The sequence below is a fragment of the Macaca fascicularis genome, chromosome 9 (assembly GCF_037993035.2).
Source record: "Macaca fascicularis isolate 582-1 chromosome 9, T2T-MFA8v1.1".
Lineage (NCBI taxonomy): Eukaryota > Metazoa > Chordata > Mammalia > Primates > Cercopithecidae > Macaca > Macaca fascicularis.
This window is the reverse complement of record NC_088383.1, coordinates 106,011,496-106,038,111: the sequence shown is the minus strand read 5'-3', so window position 1 is coordinate 106,038,111 and position 26,616 is coordinate 106,011,496. Positions and strand designations below refer to the sequence as shown.

Sequence of the window (26,616 nt, the reverse complement as noted above, 5' to 3'; positions counted from 1 at the left end):
AGTTTTTCCTCCCACAGAAGCATCGTTCTCACCTCTAAACTCCCACCCCACCTCCACCATCTTAATGAAGTGACCTTTTAGTGCGTTGAGTTGGAAATGCTTTCTCTGTAAAAATTATTTCCTCCATGACCTGGGAGTAAATTATTTAGTGGTCTCTGAGACCTTCTACCACTGAAGTTTCCAAATGAGCCAGATGCATTCCCATGAACTCTGACCTTGCTTAGCAGACATAAAACACGACAGTGAATCTCTCCCGAGACAGCAAAGCATCAAGACACTCCATGCTCTGGATCCTCTTTCTCAGGCCCATCAGCATAGTAGCTGCGAGGATGAGATGTGGTTGCAGTGTTAGACGCAGGAGTGTGTGTGCAGGACGTGGAGGCCCTTGGGTGGGAGCCCAGCCTAGGCGAGGCAGGTGCTGGTGAGGAGCCTGGGGGCAGAGTCAGCCTCTTTTGGGGTGCCAGGCACTGTGCACTCTCATCTTGCCCTCCTAGTATCCCTGAGAAAAAATGAGCGCTTTGGCTGGTTCAGAACTCCCGAGAGGAGCAGGAAGGCTATACGTTCAGCAGACAGCTGGTTGGGCGGTTTAAATTTGCCCAAATGAGGGTAAAGCCACCCAGGAGGGGCTTGTTGGTGGCTCTCATTAAATACAAAACTAAATGGGATTTAATTTTTCTGCCTCTATGAGTCTTTTCACACCCATGCATTTCTAAATCACACCACGTGCCCTGATTCTTGAGAGAGAAAATGTGGTTACTAGAAGCGAGAAAACCACTGGCCCCTGGGTTTTTCTGGGTTTGCTGGGGAAGGGGGCTCTCCACCTCCCCTGTCTCGGGGTCGAGCTGGGGCGGGTGGGCTGTGCTGTGGGCAGGTGGCGAAGCAGCTCCGCAAGAGGTGGGAGTGAGGAGCCGCTGACATTTCATTCCCGGCCCCTCCTGCTCGGGCTCCATGAAGCCTTTTTAGCTTGGCTGCTGGAAGCTTCGAGCTGATAATGATGAGGGAGTGTAAATGTCAGCGGGCTCCCGGCTTCAATCAGAGCTGTTAAAAATAAGCCTGGCAAGGCAGCTCTGCCAGAGGTGCGCTCAGAGAGCGGTGGGGAGGGCAGGAGGGGTTGGGGGAACAGGGCGCCAGTGGGGGGGCTCGAGGGCGCGATGGCAAGAGGATGTCAAGACTAGTTTCTGGCAAGTGGTGAGCGGGGGCAGGAAGCAGAGACAGACATGAAGGAAATATCTATTTTCTTTTCTCAGCCTTTTTTGTAATTAAAAAAACAAGTGACATCTCAAATTTCATTTGGAAAGTAAAAAGCAGAAGGCAGCGGTCTGGGTCCCTAAGCTCGGGCCGCAGCTGGCTGTTTTGTTTGCTGGGGTGAAATTCTAATGGTGCCTGAAATCAGAGTGCCTGGCACACCAGGGCAGATGCAGGAGGTAGGGGGACAGCTGCCAGACTCACTCAGGGTGAGAGATTCTTTCTCGGCTTGGCCACTGGGGAGGAGGCACAGCCCCAGGTGAGATCCGGGAGGGACCTTGCACCTCTCAACTCAAAGGGTGCCCTGTGGCTGGCAGCATCAGCTTCTGCAGGGAGCTGGTCCGGTAACACAGATGCTCATGCCCACCCCAGACCTGCCCGTCTGAATAAGTCCCCAGGGGATTTGTGTACACGTTAGTGGTAGAGAAACACTGCTTTAGAGATGATAGCATCTGTGTCCTCAGATGGGAACACGGAATTCCAGAGTGGCAGAGGGACGCGCCCAAGGTCACACACCTGGTGCAGGAAACGAGGGTCTGGAGCATTTTTCCATCCACGTGATGTCCGTCATAGGGCCCGGCACAGATGCAGGTTCAACAAGTGCGGCAGTTCCTTCTCTTCCTGCTGCGGTGTAGTGGCTTTTCTAACCCGGGGGGAATAGCTTCAGGGACCAATCGGCTTTGCCAGGTGGACTTCAGTTCTCACTGAGAAACTCCCCGGCACAGGATTCAGTCCTATCCCTGTCTTCATTTGGGACACATTAGCTTCTCCCTGCTTGTCCCAGAGTTGGCATCTGAAGCTATGCAAGGAAGCAAGGTGCAAAATGGACATGGAAGGCCCCAGGAAGCCCCAAGAAGAGGGACCTTCCATGGGAAGTAGTGGCTGGTCCATAAGAACAGCATTAGGATGTAGTGAGGTCAGCAGCTGCATGCTGGCTGGAAAGCATGGATGCAGTTTAATTGGGTTTCTTTCTTTCTCTTTTTTTCGTTTTTGAGAAGGAGTTTTGCTCTGTCACCCAGGCTGGTGTGCACTGGAGCGATCTCTGCTCACTGCAACCTCCGCCTTCCGGGTTCAACTGATTCTCCTGCTTTAGTCTCCCTAGTAGCTGGGACTAAAGGTGCCCACTACCATGCCTGACAAATTTTTGTATGTTTAGTAGAGACAGGGTTTCACTATGTTGGCCAGGCTGGCCTCGAACTCCTGACCTCAGATGATCCACCTGCCTCGGCCCCCCAGAGTGCTGGGATTATAGGCATGAGCCACTGCACCCGGTCTATCTCTCTCTTTCTGGGAGTTGGGACAGGGGTAGGGTAGAGAATTAAAGTGGAGAATTAAATAATTTATTGAGATGTGCTCATTTGCATTTAGTTGTTTAAAATAATTCCATAAATTGTAAAAGTTCTTCCTTCCACCCAAGGGGAGAAAAAACTGATAAGATGACATAAAGTAGCTTTAATTAATTGTAATAAAATTCAGAGATATTCATGCCTTCATTCATTTAGTCATAGATTGATGCATTCCATGACTTCTTATTAGACTCTGACTTCTCCCTAGGCACTGTGCTCGATGCTTATCAGACCAGGCAATTTCTGGTCCTAGTGCCACTGTCGCCTGCTCCACACAGCTGCATTTTTCTTACAAATACTATTTAACCCAGGTGCCCAAACTCGACATTGTATCATTTTTTAGAGTGGAAATTCCTCCTGTCTTCCTAATTAGGGGCCACATGGCCTCACATAAGCATCACTTAATAAGGCTGAGACATCCTTAGGAGCATCACTTAATAAGGCTGAGACATCCTTAGGAGCATAGAATTTGGCCAGTTTTGGAGCCGTACAGTCGGTGGAGGCGTGGTGGGACCAGACAGCTATGCAGGGTCACCATGTTCTGTTGCTCAGGCTGTGCAACTGCCCAAGGGTGACACCTCTAAAGGACACCATTCTGATTATAGATGTAGATTTGCACATTTATTTTGATAATTTCCAAATAAATAGAAGCATCTTGAAGAAGGGAGGCCTTTTTCTAATTCCCACAAAGGTCCCCTGTGGCCTGGCAGTGGCCCTGGAGGTTCTGGTTCCAGCCCCAGCTGTGGTTCTAGCTGCCTTGAATTCTTCCCACAGGTCAACATGCTTTTGTGGCCTTGGCCTTTCTTCTACGTAGGATGCAGGGGGTCCTCTGGGGACGGGTGACCTAGCTGCCTTTTCAGAAGGTGAATGTCAGTCTTAGCACTGGGGCACCCCTTTCCTAGGTGGTTTTTGTCACCTTCTGAAAATACCCCTCTTTGCCGTTGCTGGTTTCTTTGGCACTCACTCACATTTCAGCCATTTCTTGTTTGTATCCTCCTAATTCTCCCTTGTCACCAGCCTAAGAGAGAGTGTGGGTGTGAGGGAGGCCTATTCCCTTCGTCTCAGGGCTTTGTTTCTCTGCTGTGGTCAGGCCTACAGGTGCCTGCGCATCCTCCACACGCCTTGGCAAGACGGTGTTTCTGCAAATGGAATGTTGGGTACTGCTAGCTCTGCTGGTCTTTCTTCAAAGTGACTTCTATGCCTGTTGGAATTGGGTTTGGCTCTACATAATATAAAAACTTTTTAAAAAGATGACTTCAACTAAGATATGGGAGTTTTTCTCTCACATTAAAATATGGAAGCTCCAGAGCCAGCTGGGAGTCAGAGTCCCAGGATCCTTCTATCTTTTGCTCCAACATTCTTAAGCTTTATCTTCCATCCTCAAGGTCACCTCATGGTTGAAGATGGCTGCTGGAACTCCAGCCACCTCATACAGGCTTTAGGCAGGAAGAAGAAGGAAAGTGGTGAAGGAAGGGCACATTTCCCAACTGAGTCAGCCTCCTTCAAAGAGATTTGCCTGGAAGTTTGTTTGTTCAGCAACTTCTACTTAAACCTTGGCTACTCCAAGATGCAAGGGAAGTTGGAAATGTAATGTTTTTCTGGGCACATGGGTGGCCAAATCTAATTGCAGTTCTTGTAAGAAGGAAAAAGGGGAGAATGGATTTTGGTTGGGAACACCTGGCAACCTCTGCCACATCTTGCTGCTTTTCTGCTTCCCCTACCCACCACCCTCCCAGGGTCTCAAAAAAGCTGTTCTAGAGAGCTTTGCAACACAGGTTCTGTCTTCTGGCTGCCGCACTGCCCTCTTCTCACCCTACTTCACAGTTTTTTTCTCTTTGCTCTGGTTTTCCCTCTGTCACTTCTCCGATAAATCCGGGGAGGGCAGTTTTTTGTACGGTGGTTAAGATGTGGATTAAGGCAGACCTGGTCCAGGTTATAGACTGGACTCCCAGCTGTGTAACCTTAGGCAAATCCCAAAACCTCTCTGAACCTCACTTTCCTCATATGTGAAATGGAGCCAACAATAGTCCAGTGGCCTCGTGGAATTGTTATGAGGGATAAATAGGGAAGGTATGCAGATCACTTAGCACAGAGACTGGCACAGTGCAAAGGGCTCAGTAGGTGTTGGTTACTACTATTTTTATTATCATTTTTGGGTCTTGCCCTTGGCATAGATTTTATAGTTATCACCAGTTAGTGGCATATTTCTTTCCTTTTGGGCAATTATCATTCAGTCAAGAAATATTTATTGAGCGTCTACTACACACCAGTCTCTCTTCCAGAAGCTTTTGGAATAATTGGCAACACAGCAGGTAAGAATCCCTGCTTCAAGGAGCTGAGATTTCATGGGGAGAGTCCCATTGTGCTGGGTGAGACCCTCTGGCCCTTGGCTGCTCTTTTGCCACCAGAAATAGCATCCATGTAGGTAGATAGGTCTCTGGGCCTTAGCCTCTCACACATGCTCTTATGGCTTCTGAGCCTTTCAGGTGCTTGACCAATGAGATGCCCCAAAGGCTGACTTTTGAATCGCATTGTTCTCATATTCACAAATCCTTGGGCCCACTTCAGCAGGTTAACCTATGCAAGTGCTTGGAGATGAGCGCATGTCTCTTCCCAGTTAGTTCATTTGCTTCTGACAGGAGCCTTCTAGAGACAGTCTCTCAAAGCAGGGTATGTGACATTTTTGGGGTCGCAGATCCCTTTGAGAATCGGATGTACCATGTACATAAGCACAATGTGCACACAGTTTTAGGGGCTGCACAGACCTTGGGCAGCCCACCCTTGAGGCCTCAGAGCCTCCAGAGGCCCCAGCTCAGAACCCTGCTTGACAATCTCAGGAGTGACCTGTGCCGGAGCTGCCTTGACAGCAAGCAGGTGAAGGCAGGCTTCACAAATGTCACTGCGTGCTAGTCACTCTTTCTTGCTCCTTGTGGGTGGCCTGGTTTGAGCAAAGACTTGAGATAAATGTAAGAAGATGAGGCAATGGTTAGCCGAAAAACTTCCTTTCTGCCAAGGTTGCCCTTTGACCTTTACTAGTGTGTGACTGTGAGCAAGACTTCTCGCCACTCCTGGCCGCAGAGTTAGTTCTGGCCTGTAACAGACTGGAACTTGTTTAGATCGTTTCTAAGGCTCTTTTCAACTTGGGAACTGCAAGGACACTTAGCCCATGGGCTTGGCATTGGACAGAGGGGGGTCCAAGCCCTGCCCGTGCTCCTACGAGCTCTGTGCGCTTCAGCCAGCTCCCTGGCTTCTCTCAGCCTCGGTGTTCTCATTTGCAAAATGAAGATAAAAACACGGTCAAAGTATGATTGTAAATGAGCTAGAAATGTGCCTGTCGTACAAACATAAAGTGGTATGTGCCAAAAGTTTATATTTAATTCATGAATGAAGGGACCAGCAGGATGGTAAAGTTGTTTCAAGGAGAATTTGGGGGGCTGAGAGCTTATCATCAGTGAAAACAGGGAACACAGAAATAAAACTACAAAGTTCAATACAAAATTGGTTAATGTTGGACAGGGTTAATAAATTAACCCTTGAGATTATTTTTTCTACCAGACAGTAATGGTTTGCAATTCTACCACCCAAAAATCTACAAGTTCGTGTGTAAGTGCACAGAGGATAGACCCCAATCAGTAGTAGATAGACAAAGCTGAGTCCCCTAAGGAACCTGGCTCACTTCACGGAAAGACATGAGGAGAAGTCCCTTTCCAGGGGAGAAGATGGCAGGAGTGGTGCATGGAGCATGTCTGAGCACATCCACACCGATTGGTTTTCAGATGCAGCTGCAAAGTTCATGTGAAATGGAAAAAAATCAAATCCATGCTTTGAATCCATAGCACTTGCCTTTTGCAAGACGCAAATTCTCAGTATGGGGATAGGTGATAGAACAGTATCATACCAGACTAAACATTTGCTAGGATAGGTAGCTATCTTCTCAGCTGATGTCAATGAATGATCTCAAGTATATCACAAAATAGTTTCTCCTCCAGCACTGCCTGTGACATCGAATAAACCACTCCTGTGGCAGTGAGGCAGGGGGCAGATGTGCTCTGCAGCCATACTCAGAACCGGGGCTCCCCCAGGGGCTTGCTTGTCACCCCCTTCAGCACTAGCAGAGGGCCACTTTCATGGATGGGGCGTGGGCTTAGGAGGCAGCAGCCAGGGCCTGCCATGGCCCAGCACCTGCTGGATGGCTTGGGGCTTGCAATTTCACCTCTTCTGTGAAAGCGCCAAGGTGCAGAGCCTGGTGTGGTGCAAGCACTCAGTGAAGGGAGCTGTTGGTTGCACCTGCTTCCGCCCCTTTCCACCCTGTGGCAGCGCTCAGTGTCCTCATCCTAAAAATTTTACCTCTTAAGGCTGTCAGGAGGGTTGCTTCTTGCTTTCACTGCCCCCCAACACCCCTGTAATCCAGTTGCCTCCCAGAAGCCAGTTCTCTTTACAAAATGCCAACCAGACCCTGCTGCTGTCCTGCTAATACCCTTCAACTCACTTCGAGTCCAACCCACTTCCCAGTCATGCCTCCGAGGCCCTCCGCGACCCAGTCTCTGCCTATGGCTCCAGCCACCACCTTCCTTCTATTCCCTGACACATCCAGCTCTTGCCCACCTCATGGCCTTTATGCCTGCTGGTTCCTCTGCCTGGGACACTCTTCCCAGGACTCTGCTTGGCTCCCTGCTTCTTGTCACTTCGTTTCTCCCTTGACAGACAGGGAAGCCCCCCAACCATGCGGGCTGCAGGGCCCCTCCTTCCCACTCCCTCTCCATCCTGGCTCCTGTTCTGTTTCCTTCACGGCACTCCTCCATCTCTGAAATCACGTGGGTGGCATGGAGCTCCCTTGCCTTGGTTGCTGCTCTGCCTAAGCCCGTGGTCCGGCCCTGAGAACAGAGAGGGCCTGGATGAACAGCAGCGGCAAGGATGCTGGTGACAGGCACATGTGCCAGCCAGGACTGAGCTGAATGCTTGTCACATGCTTATCGAATCCCCACCACAGCTAGATACCGTTACTATTTGTTATTCCCATTTTATACAAGAAGAAAGTAAGGCACGGAGAGGTTAGGGAACCAGCTCAGAGTCACCCAGCTAGTGAGAAGCCGAGCCAGGATTCAACTCGGACAACCTGGGTCCAGAGTTTCTGCCCTTTACTGACATGGGAAATGCTTGTTGGATTTGTGATGTACGAGACAGAACATGAGCCATCCTCCCCAGTGAACCCCACCCCTCCACGATGACAGGCCGTCCCTTCTGGCCTTGATCCCTCAGCCTACTCCCCCAGCTGAAGCCTCCCTCCCCCAGCCATGAGTGAGGACAGGACTCCATCCACTGCCTCACAGGGATGTGATTTGGAGAAGGGGCTGCAGCGGCCAGAATTCCATTCCCACCTCTGCCTGGGATTAGTCACACTGGACACATCCCTGTGGGCAGGTCACCTACAGGCTTCACACTCATCTTCAGAGTCTGACACCTCTAGCCATGGGCAAATTATCTCTCTGCCGGGTCAGCCCAGAGAGACAGCGAGTGGCAGAGCCCAGCGCCCTGGAGCTGAGCTGAGGGCCCCAGCAGCCCCACGCTGCGATCTTTTCATTTGCACCTTAGTTGGCTGTCAGGTGCGACAGGGGCTTGCTGCCACCCCTTACTGCTGCAAAAAGCCAAGTCCCAAGGCTTCCCAGCTCAGAGCCCCAGCCCCAGCCGTGAGGGGTTTGGCCTCTCCCTGTGTCTTCCTGTCTGACTCTTTGTCTTTTATTCTCCTTTCACTTCTCTTTCTTTTTCATTCTGTTTTTGCCCTTTTCTCTGTATTGGTCTCCTGGCTCTGGACTGCCTCCCTTTCTCTCTGTGTCTCAGGTTCCCTTGCCTTTCCCCCAGATGGCTGCACTGTGGTGGCACCGGCACCTGGGAGCTGGCTGCTGCTCCCGCAGGGCTTCAGCCATTGCTCTCCTGCAGTTTCTCCCCGCAGAGTGCAGCCCAGAGGTGCACCAGCAGGCTGGGAGGGTGGCCAGGGCTTCTGGCTTCTGTTTGGCCACTGCTCATCTGATAAACAAGTGTGATCCAGCCTCTTTCTTCCCTGGGTCTCTGGATCCTCCCCATGACAGCTCATGAGGATGAGGGGAGGGTTTTGGGTGGGGATATTGACACCAAGTCACCAAAAGCTGTGGCAGACACAGTGCTTCATTCCTTTGTGAAGGTGGGCCCCTGCGATCCTGTCACCCACAGCCCTGGTTCCTGGCTTCTGAAGGTGCTCTCTTCACTCACTCCCCTTTCTTTTGTTCTCTTTCCTACAAAAATGTTAGCAGGACGCAGAGATTTGGGCACATCCGCACAGATAGACACACAGGTGTATTTGCCGAACTGTCTAAATTTAGTAGCAAACTTTCACCCATACTATGCATAACTCTTTCCTGTTTAGTACGGTTAGCTGTATAAAAAAAAGCTAATCCAGGGCGACCAGCAAAGCCCTCTCTGCCCAAAGCATTTCATTTACATTCCCAGACTGGTCAGATGTCACCAATGATGGACTAGCCTAAGCCAGGACTCCCCCTGACATACCACGTGGAAATTAGGGCTGTTGATCATTCACCACCTAGTATGAACTACTCTTCCAGGCCCAACATCCTTAACACCTAGTTAGCATCAGTCATCCTGGGGCATTGGAAATACTGTGAGAAGGGGTTGGAGAAAGAGGTGGCACCATAAGAGGGGCACTGGGAGGGGAAGGACACAATGAGGGGTTTGAGGGACAGAGAAGATAGTGTTAGAGATCGTATGTGTAGAATGAGGGCTCTCAACCCTGGCTACACTTTGGAATCCCCTGGGAGCTTTAAAAAAATCCCAAAGCCCAGGCTCCCTCCCTGATCAATAAAATCAGAATCTCTGGGGTGGGTCCAGGCATCAGTATTTTTTTTTAAGTTTCCCGGATAGTTCCAGTGTGCAGCTGAGTTTGAGAACCACTCTCTATCCAGTGCTGTGCCACTTGAATGCACCCACAAATCACCTTATTAAAGGCAGATTTGGATGCAGCAGGTCTTGGGGGCTGGGTGAGATTCTGCATTTCTGTCACTGCCGGTACAGCCATCTTCTTACCAAACTTTGGGTGGCAAGGCTTTAGTTTACCCGGCTTGTTCTCCAACCTGGCTGTGTTCTCAAATGAAGAAAGATGAAAATGGGAAATATTGTCTGGGCTGATCAAGACTCCATCTCCCCAGCACACAGCTCTGGTAAATCTGAGTTGGAGATGAAGCTTAGAGTGGAGACCTTGGGCTCCCCAGGCTGGAATTAGATCTGCTCCTAGATGCTCCGGGCAGGAGCCAAGAGCATGATCAGGAGGCTCAGGCAGAGAGGCAGAGAGCCGTGCTTTGAGGCGAGCCTTTGTGTGCACACTATTGGATCATGGCATGGCTGTGCCGGCTTGTTCTTCACTCACATTAGCGTGCCTTCCTCCAGGAGGCTGGCAGAGGGCAGGTGCATCCTTCTCCACAGCTGTGCTGCCATCATTATTATCAGGAGGCTTGAGACTTGCAGGTATGCAATGTGACAAATGCAGGGATGGAGATGGGGGAGGGCCCTGGTGACCATGGGGAAAAGTGTTTTTTGCGGGAAACAGGGAAGCAAGCAGGAGGATGGTGAGAGGGGACTGGAGGGGACAGTCAGAATTTCCTTCTGGGGCTGTGGCCCTTCTGCCCAGCGCTGGGCCTGGTTCAGGGATCTTTGTCATTTGCTGGAGAACAAGCTCCCTAGAGGAACAACAGCTGTGTGTGAGGCAGGGTTGGGGGGTGGTGGTGGCTGGGGGGGTCATACACTTATCCAGTCCAGTCAGTCTTCAAGGGGACTGGTACCTGTTTTTTTTTGGTTTGTTTGTTTGTTTTGATGTACCTTATTTTTTAAGAGCAGTTTTAGGTTCACAGCAAAATTGGGCAGAAGCCACAGAGATTCCCAATTTACCCCCTCCCCATTCCCTCACAAGCACAGCTTCCCCCGTTATCAAACTCCCCACCAGAGCAGTACATTTGTCATAATCAATACATCTATGTTGACACATCATTATCACCTAGAGTGTGTAGTCTACAGTAGGATTCACTCTTGGTGTTGCAGACTCTATGGGTTTGGACAAATGTCTAATGACATGGATCCACTGTTGTAGTATCACACAGAGTGGTTCCCTCGCCCTAAAAGTCCTCCGTGCTCTGCGTATTGATCCGTCTCTCACACCACCTGCTGGCATCCACTGATTTTTTTTTTTTTTTTTTTTTTTTGAGACAGAGTCTTGCTCTGTCGCCCAGGCTGGGGTGCAGTGGCCGGATCTCAGCTCACTGCAAGCTCCGCCTCCCGGGTTTAGACCATTCTCCTGCCTCAGCCTCCCGAGTAGCTGGGACTACAGGCGCCCGCCACCTCGCCCGGCTAGTTTTTTGTATTTTTTTTAGTAGAGACGGGGTTTCACCGTGTTAGCCAGGATGGTCTCGATCTCCTGACCTCGTGATCCGCCCGTCTCGGCCTCCCAAAGTGCTGGGATTACAGGCTTGAGCCACCGCGCCCGGCCTTTTTTTTTTTTTTTTTAACTGTCTCCATAATTTTGCCTTTTTCCAGAATGTCATACAGTTAGAACCTTTCATTCTGGCTTCTTTCACTTACTCATATGCATTCCAGTTTGACTTGATAGTTCATTTCTTTTCTTTCTTTTTTTTTCTTTTTTTTTGGAGATGGAATCTTACTCTGTCATCCAGGCTGGAGTGCAGTGGCACGATCTCAGCTCACTGCAACCTCTGCCTCCGGGGTTCAAGCGATTCTCCTGCCTCAACCTCCCAAGTAGCTGGGACTACAGGCATGCACCACCATGCCTGGCTAATTTTTTTTTTTTTTTTTTTTTCAGTAGAGACAGGTTTCACCATGTTGGCCAGGCTGGTCTCAAAGTCCTGACCTCAGGTGATCCACCCACTTCAGCCTCCTAAAGTGCTGGGATTACAGGCATGAGCCACCTCGCCTGGCCAGCTCATTTCTTTTTATCACTGAATAATATTCCATTGTCTGGATGGTCTACAGCTTACTCATCCATTCACCTACTTAAGGCCATTTTGGCTGCTTCCAGGTTTTAGCAGTTAGGAATAAAGCTGCCATAAACACTTACGTACAGATTTTTGTGTGAACATAAGTTGTAACTCCTTTGGGTAACCCCTGGAGTTACCCAAACTCCATGATCACTGGATCGTATGGCGAGAGTATGTTTAGTGATGTGGGGAACTGCCAAACCATCTTCTGAAGTGGCTGTACCATTTCATATCCTCACCAGCAAGGGACAGAAGTTCCTGTTGCCCCACATTCTTGCCACTGGCGTTGTCAGTGCTCTGGCTTTTGGCCACTCTAAGAGTGGTGGAGGACCGTCTGTTAAGTCAAAACATCACAGACCCCTCCCAAGGGCTAGTTTTGACCTTTTTGAGTACCCAAAGATAATCATCAAATGTTGATTACATCCCACCTCTTTGCTAAGCATAAAGTAAACATCCATGGCCCTTGCCCTTCTGGAACACAGAATTAAATGAAGGAGATAGATATTAATTACATAGTTTCATAAATGATTGATTAAAACTATGGTAAGTGCTGGCTGGGCATGGTGGCTCACGCCTGTAATCCCAGCACTTTGGGAGGCTGAGGCAGGCAGATGACGAGGTCAGGAGTTCGAGACCAGCCTGACCAACATGGTGAAATCCTGTCTCTATTAAAAATACAAAAATTAGCTGGGCGTGGTGGCATGCACCTGTAATCCCAGCTACTCAGGAGGCTAAGGCAGGAGAATCACTTGAACCTGGGAGGTGGAGGTTGCAGTGAGCCGAGATCGTGCCACTGCCCTCCAGCCTGGGTGACAGAGCAAGACTCCATCTCAAAAAAAAAAAAAAAAAAAAAAAAGGTACATGCTAAGAAGAAAAAGCATGGGTAGGGTAGTTAGGAAGTGATGAGGAAATACGTCATGTTTTTGAAGAAGACCTTACGAGTCCAGCAGTGCTTTTGAATCTCTATCTTACTTGTCCACAGGGGTATCTGCACCCACATGGGAGGTATAAGAAAAGTAACAGTGGCTGGGTGCAGTGGCTCACGCCTGTAATCCCAGCACTTTGGAAGGCCGAGGCAGGCAGATCACTTGAGGCCAAGAGTTTGAGACCAGTATGGCCAACATAGCAAAACCCTGTCTCTACTAAAAACACAAAACATTAGCCAGGCATGGTGGCACTCACCTGCAATCCCAGCTACTCGGGAGGCTGAGGCATAAGAATTGCTTGAACTCAGGAGGTGGAGATTGCAGTGAGTTGAGACTGAGCCATTGCACTCCAGCCTGGGTGACAGAGCAAGACTCTGTCTCGTAAAGGAGAGGAGAGGAGAGGGGAGGGGAGGAGAGGAGAGGGGAGGGGAGGAGAGGAGAGGGGAGGGGAGGAGAGGAGAGGGGAGGGGAGGGGAGGGGAGGGGAGGAGAGGAGAGGGGAGGGGAGGGGAAGGGAGGGGAGGAGAGGGGAGGGGAGGGGAGAAGAGGAGAGGAGAGGAGAAGAGAGGAGAGGAGAGGAGAGGAGAGGAGAGGAGAGGAGAGGAGAGGAATAGCAAGAGCTCCTGTTTATTGGGCCTTAAACCACCAGCCATGACTCTTACTTTCTCCTGTTTTACAGATATGGAAAATAAGGCTCCCAGAGGTAAAGCCCATGGTGTTTAACCCTCATTCACTCCACACACAGTGCTAGGGGTGCATGAGGATACCCAGATATTGCCACAGCTGTGTGGCCTTTGAGGCTCTGCAGCCCAGGTGGGGACCCCTGGTCTAGGAATGGAGAGAATGAGGCAGGCAGCAGGGTGCCTGGCAGCACTAACCCTTCCCTGGGAGAGGGCTTGGCTATGGGAGCTGTTCTCTAGAAGTTGGAGAAAATTTCCACCCCTTCTAGAGAATCAGGAGTTGGGCCAAATTGGATGCTAAGGTGAAGGTTCCTGAGCCCTGAACAGTTTCTGGTATTCACAGTGGTGGTCAGAGCCGCCCACCCTCTGCCTGTCTCCTCAGAATTTGGCTGCAGCCACACCAGGAGGTGTAGGTGCCTGCCCTGTGTGTTCAAGTTTTGCAGAGCTGGCCATCATTTCCACAACTAGGTGAAGACTGGGGCCAGGAGCCCTGGTGTCACTCCTGCTAAGGGCTCCTGGGTGGTGGCCCAGAGGTGTGCCAAAGACTGTGAGAAGTCAGGGGCTGATGGGCTCGGATCCTCCCTCCAAGCTGCTCCCACCACAGTCTTCACTCTCAGAGGCCTCGAGGATGCAGTCTCAAATGCAGCTGCATGTCTGTAAGGGACTTCTGATAGAAACCTCTCACCACAAGATTCCAATGCCTACCTCTTTGCCTTTCAAATCTACAGGGGTTTGGAAGGAGTGACAGTTCCTGAGACACTTACAGGAATCCTGGGAGGCAAGGAGAAGTCCCCAGGCAATGCTCATGGCAGACAGGAGCTGACATTCCACACTCCCTGCAGCACGGCTGCTCAGGGAAAACATGTGAACCGTATGCCATTTTTGATGAGAATATGTCTAGAATTTATTATACAAGCATCTAAGTTCTAAAACAGAGGGCCCTGAACATAATTTCACCTTTCCTTGATGACTCAATGTCAACATTATGAATGTTCACTATTGAACTCTGCTTTCTAGGCTTTCACCTCCTCCCTCCAAGTTCATCCATCAAGTGTCACTGCCGACATACATATGCTTCCAGAAGCCTCCCCACACACCTGCCCATCAGTTTGAAGATTCTAATGTGCTGTGCCAGTGTAGCATAGTGGGTTAGCTTGTGGATTCTGCAGTCAGGCAGCTTGGGAAAGTTACTATGCCTCAGTTACATTATCTGGAAAATAGGCATAATCAGAGTACTTTTAATAAAATAGACTTCGGCCAGGTGCAGTATCTCATGCCTGTAATCCCAGCACTTTGGGAGGCTGTGGTGGGAGCATCGCTTGAGGCCAGGAGTTCAAGACCAGCCTGGGCAACATAGTGAGACCCCTTTGCTAAAAAAAATAACAATAATTAGCTGAGCATGGTGGGGGTGTGCCCAGAGTTCTAGCCACTCTGCAGGCTGAGGCAGGAGAATTGTTTGAGCCCAGGATTGCCTGAGTCCAGGCTGCAGTGAGCTACGATTATGCCACTGGACTCCAGTGTGGGTGACAGAGTAAGACCCTGTCTCTATAAACAAACAAACAAACAAACAAACAGTAGACTTTCTTTTTTAGAGCAGTTTCACATTCACAGCAGAATTAAGCAGAAAGCCCAGAGAGTTCTCATTTACTCCCTGCCCCCTCCCACACACATTCTCTCTGACTATTAATATCCCACACCAGAGTGGTGACAGCATGTGTCTCATGAGGTTGTTTTAAGAATTAAATGAGGCCGGGTGCGGTGGCTCAGGCCTGTAATCCCAGCACTTTGGGAGGCTGAGGCAGGTGGATCATAAGGTCAGGAGATCGAGACCATCCTGGCTAACACGGTGAAACCTCATCTCTACTAAAAAATACAAAAAATTAGCTGGGCGTTGTGGCGCCTGTAGTCCCAGCTACTCAGGAGGCTGAGGCAGGAGAATGGTGTGAACCCAGGAGGTGGAGCTTGCAGTGAGCCGAGATCACACCACTGCACTCCAAGCTGGGTGGCAGAGCTTGACTCCATCTCAAAATAAATAAATAAATAAATTAATTAAAATAAAAGAATTAAATGAGATAATGTATATAAAACATATAAAATGCCTAGCACAGTACCAGGCACATGGTAAATGCACGATAAATGTTGCCACTACCACTGTCATCACCACCACCACTAATAACAATTGTGTCTTACACAGGAGCCAGTCACAACCATTCATGTCTTAGGAGTAAAGTGAACAGTTTTTGTGCAAGGATTTGGATTGTGTCCAGATGCCCTCTCAGCACCTCTCTGTGCTTGCATCTGTGTCCAGGCAGGCAGCAGGGAGGTCTGACTTCTGGAGAAGTGGGAATTGGGGAAGGATTCAGCTTCACCCCATATAGAAATAGCTTAATGATGTGCACTGCCCTCAGCACATGCCTCTCCTAGGAGTCTAAGGGTGGGTCCCTTGAGACTCATAGAGGAGCTATCCTGTCTTTCTGGGTGTGTGTTATGGACCAGACTCTCTGTAGGCTTTGGAGAAAGAAGAGCTGAGTAGACAAGGTTTGATGTGTGGGCTAGATGAGCCAGGTTGAAGGTGGCTGGGATCCAAGGTGAGTCTTTAGCCTTGAGCAGAGGAGGAGCTGCCAGATGGATTCAGTACCACGGACAGCTCCCCAGACAGCGACTCCTTGTGGCTCCTCGTAACTCTGGGCTTTTGTTGTGGCCACCTGCAGATCACCCTTAGCGAACTGGAAACCTTCCTTGCTCCTGTAACAGTCAGGGCTCTGTGTTTCTGCCTGCCTGGAAAGTCGTTAGGGTCTTATTCCCTTTGAGCATCCCTGTCTGTGCTTGTGGAAGGGGGCCTCAGGGGCTGCAGATGTCCCGGGGAAGCTGAACTCTTGCTATTCCGATCCCTCAGTCCCCTTTCTTCTGAGAAACTCTTGAGGCCAAGACTGACAGGGTGTGACAGCCCTGTAGAAGACTGAGACGTGGAAGAATGGGGCATGGTGGTCTTTTTGGTAGAGAAATAGACCCCATTTCCCCTGAGGAAGAGGGAATAGAAATGCCCCAGGGACTCAGTGGTGCTCTGTTGGCCTCCTTGGTGGGCTGCTCCTGACATGACTTCAAGTCAGACGTCAGTCTTGACATTAGCTGTCCTGCCACGTTGGTGGGACTCCAGCTTCTCCCTGAAGAAGCTCGGATTCGCAGCCCCTCTGCCCTGGTCACTTCCCTGAACAGAGCCCCTTCCCCCAGCACGGCCTGGGTTATACTTGCCCAGCCCTGTCACTCCTCTCCTCAATTCTCTCTTTTCAAACCACATTAAATCCTGCTTTTCCCAGCCCCACTCCTGGTCCAGGACCACCCCGGTCCTCAACTGACAGAACCCAAAGAGTCTGCCCCTCAGAGTCTGGATGCGTTTTCCTGAGAAAAATGATGCGTGTGAAGGGTGGCCTGCCTGCTGCGTAGCCTGTGCATTCTTAAAAATACCCTAAAACCCACCTGGCTTGAGTCAGTCCAGCAAAGAGCAATGTAGTAGGTGGTGGCGCTGACCCTGCAGAACGACTTCTGAGATCGGGTACCAGGCCATGAGTCCGGGCTGGGAGCGTGTGAATAATTGTCCTGTGAAACGCATTGCCGTGACAGAAGCAGACCAATTTGCTAAATGTCATTTTTGCTAAAAGCCAATTTGCCAAAAGTCAATTCATGGAATGGCCAATTTGTCAAATGACCAATTCGTCAAATTGATTTACTTCTTTTAACTATTTGGTGTGAGTTGACTGGTTTGCATTTTGTCTTTATTACAGCAGTTTAAGAACTGTTCCATTTGTCTCTGCCCCAGCTCAGGTGTTTGAACTCTAGTGAACCCGCCCCAGCCTCTTCCTACAGATGAATGGTGGAGCTTGGAGTCTTCCTACAGGAAGAGGCTGGGGTGGGGCAATTCACTGTCCTTAAAAGGCTATTGTGAAGGGAAATGGGAAACTGCCCAACTAAAACCAAACTGTTAAAGGAAACAAAGAAATTTAGCAAATTGATCCTTTGCAGAATTAGCTGACCTGTGACTTAGCTTCCAGTGACTTGGAAGGTGTGGCTGAGTGTTTTTGGGCTCCGCTGGGGATGCTAGTGAGGGTATTGCTTTTCTCTTCCACAGTCATCTCTATTTTTTGGCAGGGGGTAGCAGGGAGCTCCTTGCAGGAAATGAGCTCCTACGATCATCTCTTTATAGAGACTTGTAGGAGGCCTCTGTGCTTGGTTTTAGACCCAGGAAAGGCCACTCTGCTCTCAAGCTGTTTTATCCATAGACTTGTCCCTGCAGGCCCCCTAGGCTGCGAGAAGCCCAGGGCCCATTGGTAGCAGATGCAAAGGACTTTGAAGGCTGCACCTCTCTTTTGTTTGATATTTCTACCTATTTTTGTCCTTTTTTTTTTTTACTTCTCTGATTTCTGTTTTCTCTATTTTATAACATACCCTCATCGCTTCCTGCAACAAGGCAGAGAAGGCATTTGGACCTACTCTGAAGGCTATTCCATGGGCCTATTTCCCACACTCCAGCCCTGCCTCTCCCAGATCCTTGCTCCTGCAGTTCTACCCTGTGACCTGGAAGTCTTGTCCCAGAGCGGGGCACTGTGCTTGTTCTCCAGGGAGACACAGAACCTGAACTGGCATTGCTGTATTGGAGACTCTGGAAGATGCAGCATCTTCACCTGGCAGAGTCAGATACTCACATCTGCACAGTTCCCATTTTCCCATCTCTGCCTCTGTGTCCATTGGCAGCTGGCCCCAGTCCCTCCTTAATGTTGGCTGGGGATTGTTTCTGCCACACTGTCCTCCATCTAATTTCCTCCCAGCCTGGGAATTTCCCCACTGCTTAAAATTGTGAGCCTGGCTTCTTGGAGTATTTGTAACTTGGCAGATTTTTTTCTCCATTTGTCTCCTCCAGCAGGGACTGGAGAGGGAGGGTACTGGCATTTGTTGAATGCCTACAAAGCACCAGGTGCTGGAATCAGTGCTTCCCATGTTACTTTTTAAAACTTTTAATTGAAGTATAACATATATTCTGAAAAGTCTGCCAATGAGCGTACAGCTCACCACATTTTCACAAAGTGAACACACTCATGTAACCAACACCAGATCAAAAAGTAAAACATCTTGAGTTCCTAGAAGCCTCCTGTACCTCCTTCCAGCCACAAATCCCTGCACCTCCCATCCCGACTAACTAAATCCTGACTTCCAACAGCACAGACTAGTTTTGCCTATTTTCAACTTTATGTAAGTGGTACATGTGGTATTTAATCTTCACAACTCAGCAAGAGGGAGACATGATTAACTCTCCTCTACCCATGGGTAACCAGACTCAGAGAGGTTAAGTAACTTGCCCAAGGTCACACAGGCAAGAAATGGTAGGGCTTGGAATCAAGCCCAGGGTTGTCTGGCTCCAAAGCTCGTGTCCTTTTCTCTGTACATCAATTTTTTGTCCTCCTGCACCACCTACCCTGCCCCTACCATTGTGTGTCTGGCCTGTGACCCTCTGAAGTCACTGGTCCTAACTGTTCCCTGTAGGTGCCTGGGACAGGAGCCTTGCCTCTCACACTCCCCGGTGCATTCCCGCCCAGGACTAGCAGGTCACCAGGGGCCTCCAAGGTCTCTGCGCTCAGCACCTGGTGTTGAGTAAGTGTGGAGGCCTTGCCCTGGTGTTCATGTGCAGAGGGGCCTGCATTCCTCTGCATGCTTCATTCACCCTCATTGCCTGGTGCCGTGCCCTTGCCTTGGTGGCTAGGACTCATGCCTGCCACTTGCTGTTGGCAGAGTGGAAGAACGAAGCTGGTTGTGTCTCCTGTGTGCCCCTGAGCCTCTTGCTGCTTAGTGGGACTCAGCCTCTGAGCTGCTGTTCCTTGGCAGGGCTGAACTTTCACTTCAAAGCGGGGCTGCCTTGTGGGATGTGCCCCTCATATCTCTATTGTGGGAACGCATGCTCAGTAGCTGCATAGCAAACAGCCCGGTTCAAGGAAATGTTACCCTGGGTGCTTTTATGGTGCGGCCATTCAAGACTGCTTAATGTCTCTGCCTAATGAGGTTTCTGCACCATTAACTCTGGTGGTGCTGGAGGGAGAAGGAGGCGGCTGCCACAGGAGGGTTTGCGGCTTCGCAGTGGGCAGGGAAGGGGGGCACCTCTCCAGCTAATGGGACCTGGCACATGCTGGGTGCTCAGTAAATGTGGGTGGGATGAATAAGGGCAAAACTCGGACCCCACCATTCACAGTGTCAGGCCCCCAAACCACCTGCAGGAACTTGGATATCAGGAGTTCCCTGGGACCATGTTGGCTGTTCCACATTTTATTTTATTTACTTATTTTTTAAGTTTTTGAGACAGGGTCTCACTCTGTCTCCCAGACTGGAGTGAAGTGGCATGATCACAGCTCACTGCAGCCTCCACCTCGTTGGCTTAACAATCCTCCCAACTCAGTCTCCTGAGTAGCTGAGACCACAGGCACGCTACCGCGCCTGGCTAATTATTTAAAAACATTTTTGTGGAGATGAGGTCTTGCTATGTTGCTCAGGTTGCCTCAAATTCCTAGGCTCCAGTGACCCTCTTCGGCCTCCCAAAGTGCTGGGATTACAAGCATGAGCCACTGTGCCCAGACTGTAGTTCAATAATTAAAAAAAAAAAAAAAAAAAAAATCTCCAGACTTCGGAGAGCATGCGCGGGCTTTAATTCCATGAATCTTATCATTCTCTTAGGAGTAGGAGAGGTGGGAAAGGAGAGGGAGCAGTCATTTCTTCAGGGTCACAGAGCTGTACCACTCAGGATTTAGTAGCGGCAGTTGGAAGCCTCACAGACAATACAACTGATTGTCACCCACTGTGTGCCAGGCTCCTCTTACAAACTTATGTTACAGAAAAGGAAACTGAGGCCCAAAGAGGCACCAGTTGGTGCTGAGCTTCATTTTGAATCCAGGCTGCAGGGCTCTGCTCCCAGACTAGCTACTGTGCCCTGAGACTTCCTTTGGGGAAGCTCGCTGATCTGATGACCCTGCCATCCACTCCAGCTGGTCTGGCTCATGGAAGTCAGGGTTGCAGAGAAGTGGGGCAGGAGAGCACCCAGGATTAGGAAGGGGAACTTACCACTCAAAGGACTGCAGCCAGGCCCAGAGGAGGTGGCTAAGGCAGCTCCAGGATCTATCCTGTCCTGTTTGATTTTTTTAAGAGATTGAGTCTCACTCTGTCACCCAAGTTGGAGTGCAGTGTCATGATCATAGCTCACTGTAACCTTGAACTCTTGTGCTCAAACAATCCTCCTGCCTTAGCCTTCCGTGGAGCTAGGACTACATCAGCATGCCTGGCTGATTTTCTTAACTGTTTAGAGAGAATGGGTCTCACTATGTTGCCCATGCCTATCTCAAACTGGCCTCAAGTCATCCTCCCACCTCAGCCTGCCAAAGTGCTGAAATTATAGGTGTGAGCTGCTGTCCCCGGTTCCATCATGTATTTTCACAAGACGGAGAGGTGAGGGACAAGACTAAAGGAAACTGGGCTTGTGGCGGGCAGGACCCACTGCCCCTTCACTGCACCAGTGTGGTCTCTTTGACACCACTGCTGGGTCTCCTTTGCACCCTGGCCCCGGCCCCTACCTGAGCTTGAACTTCTGGAGAAGATGAAACAAACAGATTCACACTGAGAATTAGCTGGCTGATAAGCTTTCTACTTGCATCTTCTGGGAGCACCTGAGGTTTGTGAGTGGACAAAGCCCTGGCCTCTGAGTTGAGGCCCAAGGCAGCACGATTCAGGTTCTTATCATCGAATGCGCACCAGAACCCGCCTTGAAGGTGAATTAGATCTAGTCCCTGACCTGGAGATAGGTGTGCACACATGCAGATCTACACAGGGTAGATCTGGGGCACTTGAGTGTTGTTTCATGGGCTAGAGAGAGCAGGCAGGGAGGGGTACTTGCAGAATTAATTCCCCTTCTAGGTGGGAAGCATAGGATCTAAAGGGAGGTGTGAAGGATGGGCAGAGACAAGGCAGGATGGTCCAGCGAGATCCCAGGAGCATCTCCGAGCAGGATGTGCATCCCAGTGTCCCAGCCACGGGTATTGATAGCCTCCCTCCTACCAGGCCATCCTGCAGCGGGGACCTAGAGCAGGACAGCCCTTAGGAGTCTGTCTCCCATTCCCCGGCCTGAGCAGGGAGCCAGAGCTGGGACTCCTGACCTCCTGGCCATGCTGGAGATGCCAAGTGTCCCTCTGCTGAGTGCTGGAGCTGATTCACCTGGGAGCTTCACACCTGCTCCTCACCCGTGCCCTCAGGCGTCTTCCATGCAAATTGGCAGAAATCCAGGAAGGGCCTGTGGGACAAATGTAGTGGCTGGTCCCTGTCCCCCAGCCCTGTGAGTGCCTTCTCTGTTCCTCAGGAAGGCGAGCCTTGGTGAGCTGCAGCTGAGGGGTTGGTAGCTGCTCTTCCCTCTCTCCACTCACTAGGGGTGTCTGTGTCTAAGTCTCCCTGCCTCAGCGCCCAAAGAATAGGAGTTGGCACCTCCAACCCTTGCTTTGAAATGCTAACCAGTACAGAGGTTATAATCCGGTTTGCTTTGGCTCCAGCTGGGGACATTAAAACATTTTACACCTTTCCTCTGCTGGAGGCAGCACTTCTCAGACTTCAGTGTGTACCTGAGACACTGAGGGATCCTGCTGAAATGCAGGTTCAGGCTCAGGAGGTGGGGCCCAGAATATCTGCTTTCCTAACAAACTTCCCGGTGATGATGATGCTGCCAATCCACCGGGTGCCAGGGACTCACTTGCTGAGTTATCCGCAGTGGAGTCCCGGGCAGCCACGTATTGATAACAGCTGTGTGAGGCTGCCCCGTGCTGGCACCAGCTATCAGTGGGCACACTGAGTGTGTGACAGACACAGCATGTAATCCCATCCTCCCAGCATCCCTGGGAGGTCAGTATTGTTGCAGATGTTGGGAACTAACTGCGGTCCTGCCGGAGGTCATGGAGTGTGTTGGTGGCCTTGAGCCTCAGCCTCCTGACTCCCAGGCCCTGACCCTCCCTCCTCCTCCCTACAGAGCCCAAAAGACAATTATTAAAGTGTGGGCAATGGCAGCCAACTCTGCCAGTCCTGGCTGAGAGCCCTACACTCAGCTGTGGTTAAGCCATGTGATAATTATTCCCATTTACCAGGAGAAGACTGAGGCTTGGGGGTTAGAAGATGTGCATGAGGCCAGAGTCTGAGTCCTTAATCCAACCATCTTCTGACAAGGATCTAAACCCCGAGATGAGGTGCCCTGGAACCCTTGGGCTGCCCTGGTTCAAGGTAACCACTCAGGCTGCAGGGGGCCGAGGAGACAGGCCAGGCTGCCCAGAGCTTCCATGTGGCATGAAAGGCAGACAAAGTAAGGCCTGTGCCCTGCAGTGGAACCCGAGTGGGCAGCAAGAACCCAGAGCCCAGTCCAGCCTTGGCGGGTGTCCAGTGGCTCTCTGTGTACTCCCACCCCCGCCCCCACTGCTAATCCCCTTAGAGGCTGGTCTGCCAGCAGGGACCAATCAGGTTAGAGCGTGAAGGCAGATTAGCAGCCAGAACATGGGGTCTTGACCTTGGCTTCCCCAGCCCCTGCCTCCCCCAGCCCTGGTAGAGGATGGGGGGATTGGCAGAGTGTGCAGGAGGAGGGGCAGCGAGAGCGGGGTGACTGGGGATGGTGCCAAGTCAGGGTGTGGGCCTGGCAGCCCCCTTCTCTTCAGGGATGAGGGGCTGACTGGCGTTGCCAGATGCTTCCAGGCCGAGTGGGAGCTGCTGTTGGTGGAGCTTGCCTCCTGGGGCACTTGATCTTAGCGATGGGGTTCAGGCTTTGCCTGCAGGGCCCTTGCCTCAAGCTGGTGTGAACTTGGAACTACTTGAGGGTGTTTGGTTGTTAATATCCCAAAGGATGTGTGAAGGGAAGAGGCGTGGTTGATACAACGATGACAAGTGCTTGCTCTTGCCTGCCTTCCCCTTCTGAGCCCGCATCTCACTGGGTCTGCAGCCTGGTTAGGCAGAGCAGGTACAAGTAGACGCAGCAAAGGTGAGGAGCTGTGGTCTGTTGCCGTACAGAGCCAGCCTGTCTGACCCTGAGCTCCTGCCTCTCCCTTGGCCAGTCCTAACTCCTTGTTTTGACCGGGAAATTGGAGAGGGATTAGAGCAGGGGACTCATGTAAGGATCCATTTTAGTTCATTTAGCTAAAAATGACCGAGTCCCTGCAATGTGCCAGGATACAAGGGAAAGTGAAAGAGAGTGGCTGCCGGGAGGTTATGGTCTGGAGAGGGAGAGGGACGTTCACCAGAGTCAGTACTTCATCACATTCAGTGCGCCTGTATTTTACTACAAGCCCGGGTTGTGCCGAAGAGTAAAAGTGGGGGTGCTGGGAGTCTGTTGCGGACGGAGCAGCTGACTCAGGCTTAGGGGAGGTGTTTGTAGACTGAGGTGTGAAGGAGGAACAGCGTTTCCTGGGTGAAGGTGTGGGAAGAGTATTCCAGGCAGAGGCCACAGCAAGTACACAGGTCCTGTGGGTGGCAGGAGAGGTCTGGGAAACTGGAGGAATATCAACAGAGGTGAGGGACTAGGCAGGGGCGCCTCCCCCATCAGATCCTGCAACGTAAGTGCCACTTTCCATCCCCATGTTGCAGATGGGGAAACTGAGGCCAGAGAGGTTACATGACTTGCCCAAGGCCACTGGTTTAAGTGAGTGGAGCCAAGTCTCCCCTGTGACACCCAGCTGTGGGCTTTGTCCTCTGCACCCTGGCCTCTCAGTGCATGTTCCCTGAACCAGCATCCCCGCCTCCTCCAGGTGCTTGTCAGAAGTCTGGGACCTCGTCCTGCCCCTCAGCTTCTGCCCCAGCCCTGTATCTCCCCAGCTCGGTGCCGAGTATGGCTCTGGGGATCTGTCATGGTGTCCTTGTCACTGTCCTACCCCTGCCCTCCTTCTGAACCCCTGTCTGGCTCTGCTTCCCAGGGCTGGGACAGGCCCCTGCTGCCCTGGGCTTGGCTGTTTGTCCTTCCAGTTGTGGATCCCGCCCGCTTCCAGGACGGCCATTCTCAGGATGTCTCATTCTGCCCAGACACATCCCGGGCATCTCCTCACTTCAAGGACACATGGGAGGAGAACAGGCAGGAATGACTGGGTCTGAGGGAGATGAAGGTGTCCCAGGGCTCTGGGAAAACTGATGGGGAAAGGCTTAGGTGGTGCTTTTGGGGGGTTTCCACGCAGACCAGGGGCAGAAGACATGATACACTTTATTTCAAAGGGATTTGGGAAAGATGAGACAAGTATTGGCAAGGTAGGAAGTCAATTGGAGCAAAAAGAAAAAAAAAAAAAGAGCGAGTATCTTTGTTATAGTTTGCGATGTGGTTGAGGCATCCAGGTCCAGGGAAGGCTTCTGGCGCCCCCTCGTGGGAAAGCTTGAAACAACAGAGCCTTAGAGTTGCTTAGGCTGTGCTTAGGGCAGGGACAACAGCCAGCATTTCTTGAGTGTTGCTAAACGGAGGTTGTGATTCAGAAGCTTAAGTACATAAACTCACACAATCTTCTCCAAAGTTCCACGTGGTAGGTATTTTACAAATAGGGCACCTGGATCTCTCAGGTGCAGAATTTCCCCAGGTCCATGGTTGGTCAGTAGCAGAAACAGGAGTTGAACCTGGTCTTTCTGTCTGCAGGTGCAGGCTCCTTCTACCGCCCACTTTGCTGCCATCAGACTGCATTTTCCTGAGGCTTCCAAGGTTCACCTGTTTTCCTCTGGCCTCTCCTGGGGCCCCAAATTCACTTTCCTGTCTTCATTTAAAGAGTGTGGGCTGCTTCCGGCTGTAGGCTGGCTGGCCAGGGTGGGGCAGTTCCACACCCAGCTTTGGGCCATCCCTCATCTCTTGACTGGCCCTTGGCTTCACCTGCCGCCTGCCTGCCTGGGGGTTGTGTCTTTCCTCTTTAAGCTTTGGTGCCCCACAGCAAAGCCTGAAAGATGGTCAGAGCCTGGTGCGGTGCCTGTGCCTGTAGTCCCAGTTACTTGGGAGGCTGAGGTGGAAGGATCACTTGAGCCCAGGAGTTTCAGACCAGCCTGGACAACATAGTGAGACCCTGTCTCTACAAAAAGATTTTTAAAAATTTAACCAGGCATGGTAGCATGCGCCTGTAGTTCCAGCTACTCAGGAAACTGACAGAGGAGGATCGCTGAGCCCAGGATTTCAACAGTGCAGTGAGCTGTGATTGAGTGACTGCACTCCAGCCTGAGTGACAGAGTGAGATGCTGTCTCTAAATAAATAAATAAAATAATTAAAAAGATGGTCGGATCACAGCCCTCTCTAGTCTATCCCGTCACTCTCCTTGGCCTGTATGAGGCTTCTCCCAGCTGACACTTCCTTCTCAGAGCCTCTGCTCCTCCCCAGTCATACCAGGCTCTCTCATGCCCCAGCGTCTTTGCATAGACTGGGCCTGCCTGGAGTGTGCCTCTGCCTTCTGCCTCTTCCCTACTTAGTTCCTGGTGTGAGTCCTTATAGAACTGCTTTTGCTGAATCCTACTTTGATGATATTATAAGAAACAGACACTCAAACCCCATTTATTATAAGGATCTAGTGTTATTGATTAGGCTATACTGTCATTTTTAATAAAGACCCCTGGGAAAATTCTTGCCTCATCTGAGTGCCAAACCAGCTGTACTCCTGAGAAGCTGATCCTTTTAGACTTATACGTGTCCCGTGGGTGCTGTGAACTGACTGGCTCTCCTTTCACGTTGGCTCTCAGTGATAAAGCTCAGAGCCCCGATCGGCCGTGCCTGGCGTGTGGTCACATGGTGCATGCATTCTTAGTACCCACCATTGATTCCTCCTCTTCTCTGTGCCTCATTTTTCACTCTTGCTCTCTTGCTGTTTTGAAAATCCCTATAAGCCATCTTAAAGCCTTTCTAGAACAAGGTTGGGTCTAAATCGATAAGCAAATCAATACGAATAAAAAAACCTTCCTTGCAGGGTTGTGGTGAGGATTAAATGGAATAATGAATGAATGTGAGTGCCGGCCCAGCATTCCTTCCCAGGCTTGGCCAAAGGGTGAGTGGTCGGCTGGGCTGAGATAAGGGTCCCACTGGAGGTCCCGCCTTCCTGACTCTGTGGACATCCTCAGGCCACCACTCCTCCCTGCCCCCATCTGGCTCGTAATGCTGGTACTCTCATCTCCCTGAGTCTCTGTGGGTCAGCAAAGGCGGGAGGCTGTGTCTGTCTTCTCCCCAGACCCCCTCTTTCAGTAGGCATATGGCCAGCAACTCTCCTCACCTCCTTTCTGGGACCCCAAATCCCCTAAAGAAGCAACCACCTCACTTGATGTGTGTCTTAGTCTGTTCCAGCTGCTATAACCAAATATCGTATTGGGAGGCTGGGTTGGGTGAATCACTTGA

General features: G+C 50.8%; 1 protein-coding gene across 4 annotated transcripts in view; it reads left to right on the top strand.

The window, feature by feature from the left end:
• Positions 1–26,616, top strand: part of SLIT1 (slit guidance ligand 1) — a 190,613-nt gene that overhangs the window by 91,849 nt on the left and 72,148 nt on the right. The gene's annotated exons all lie outside the window — the stretch shown is intronic.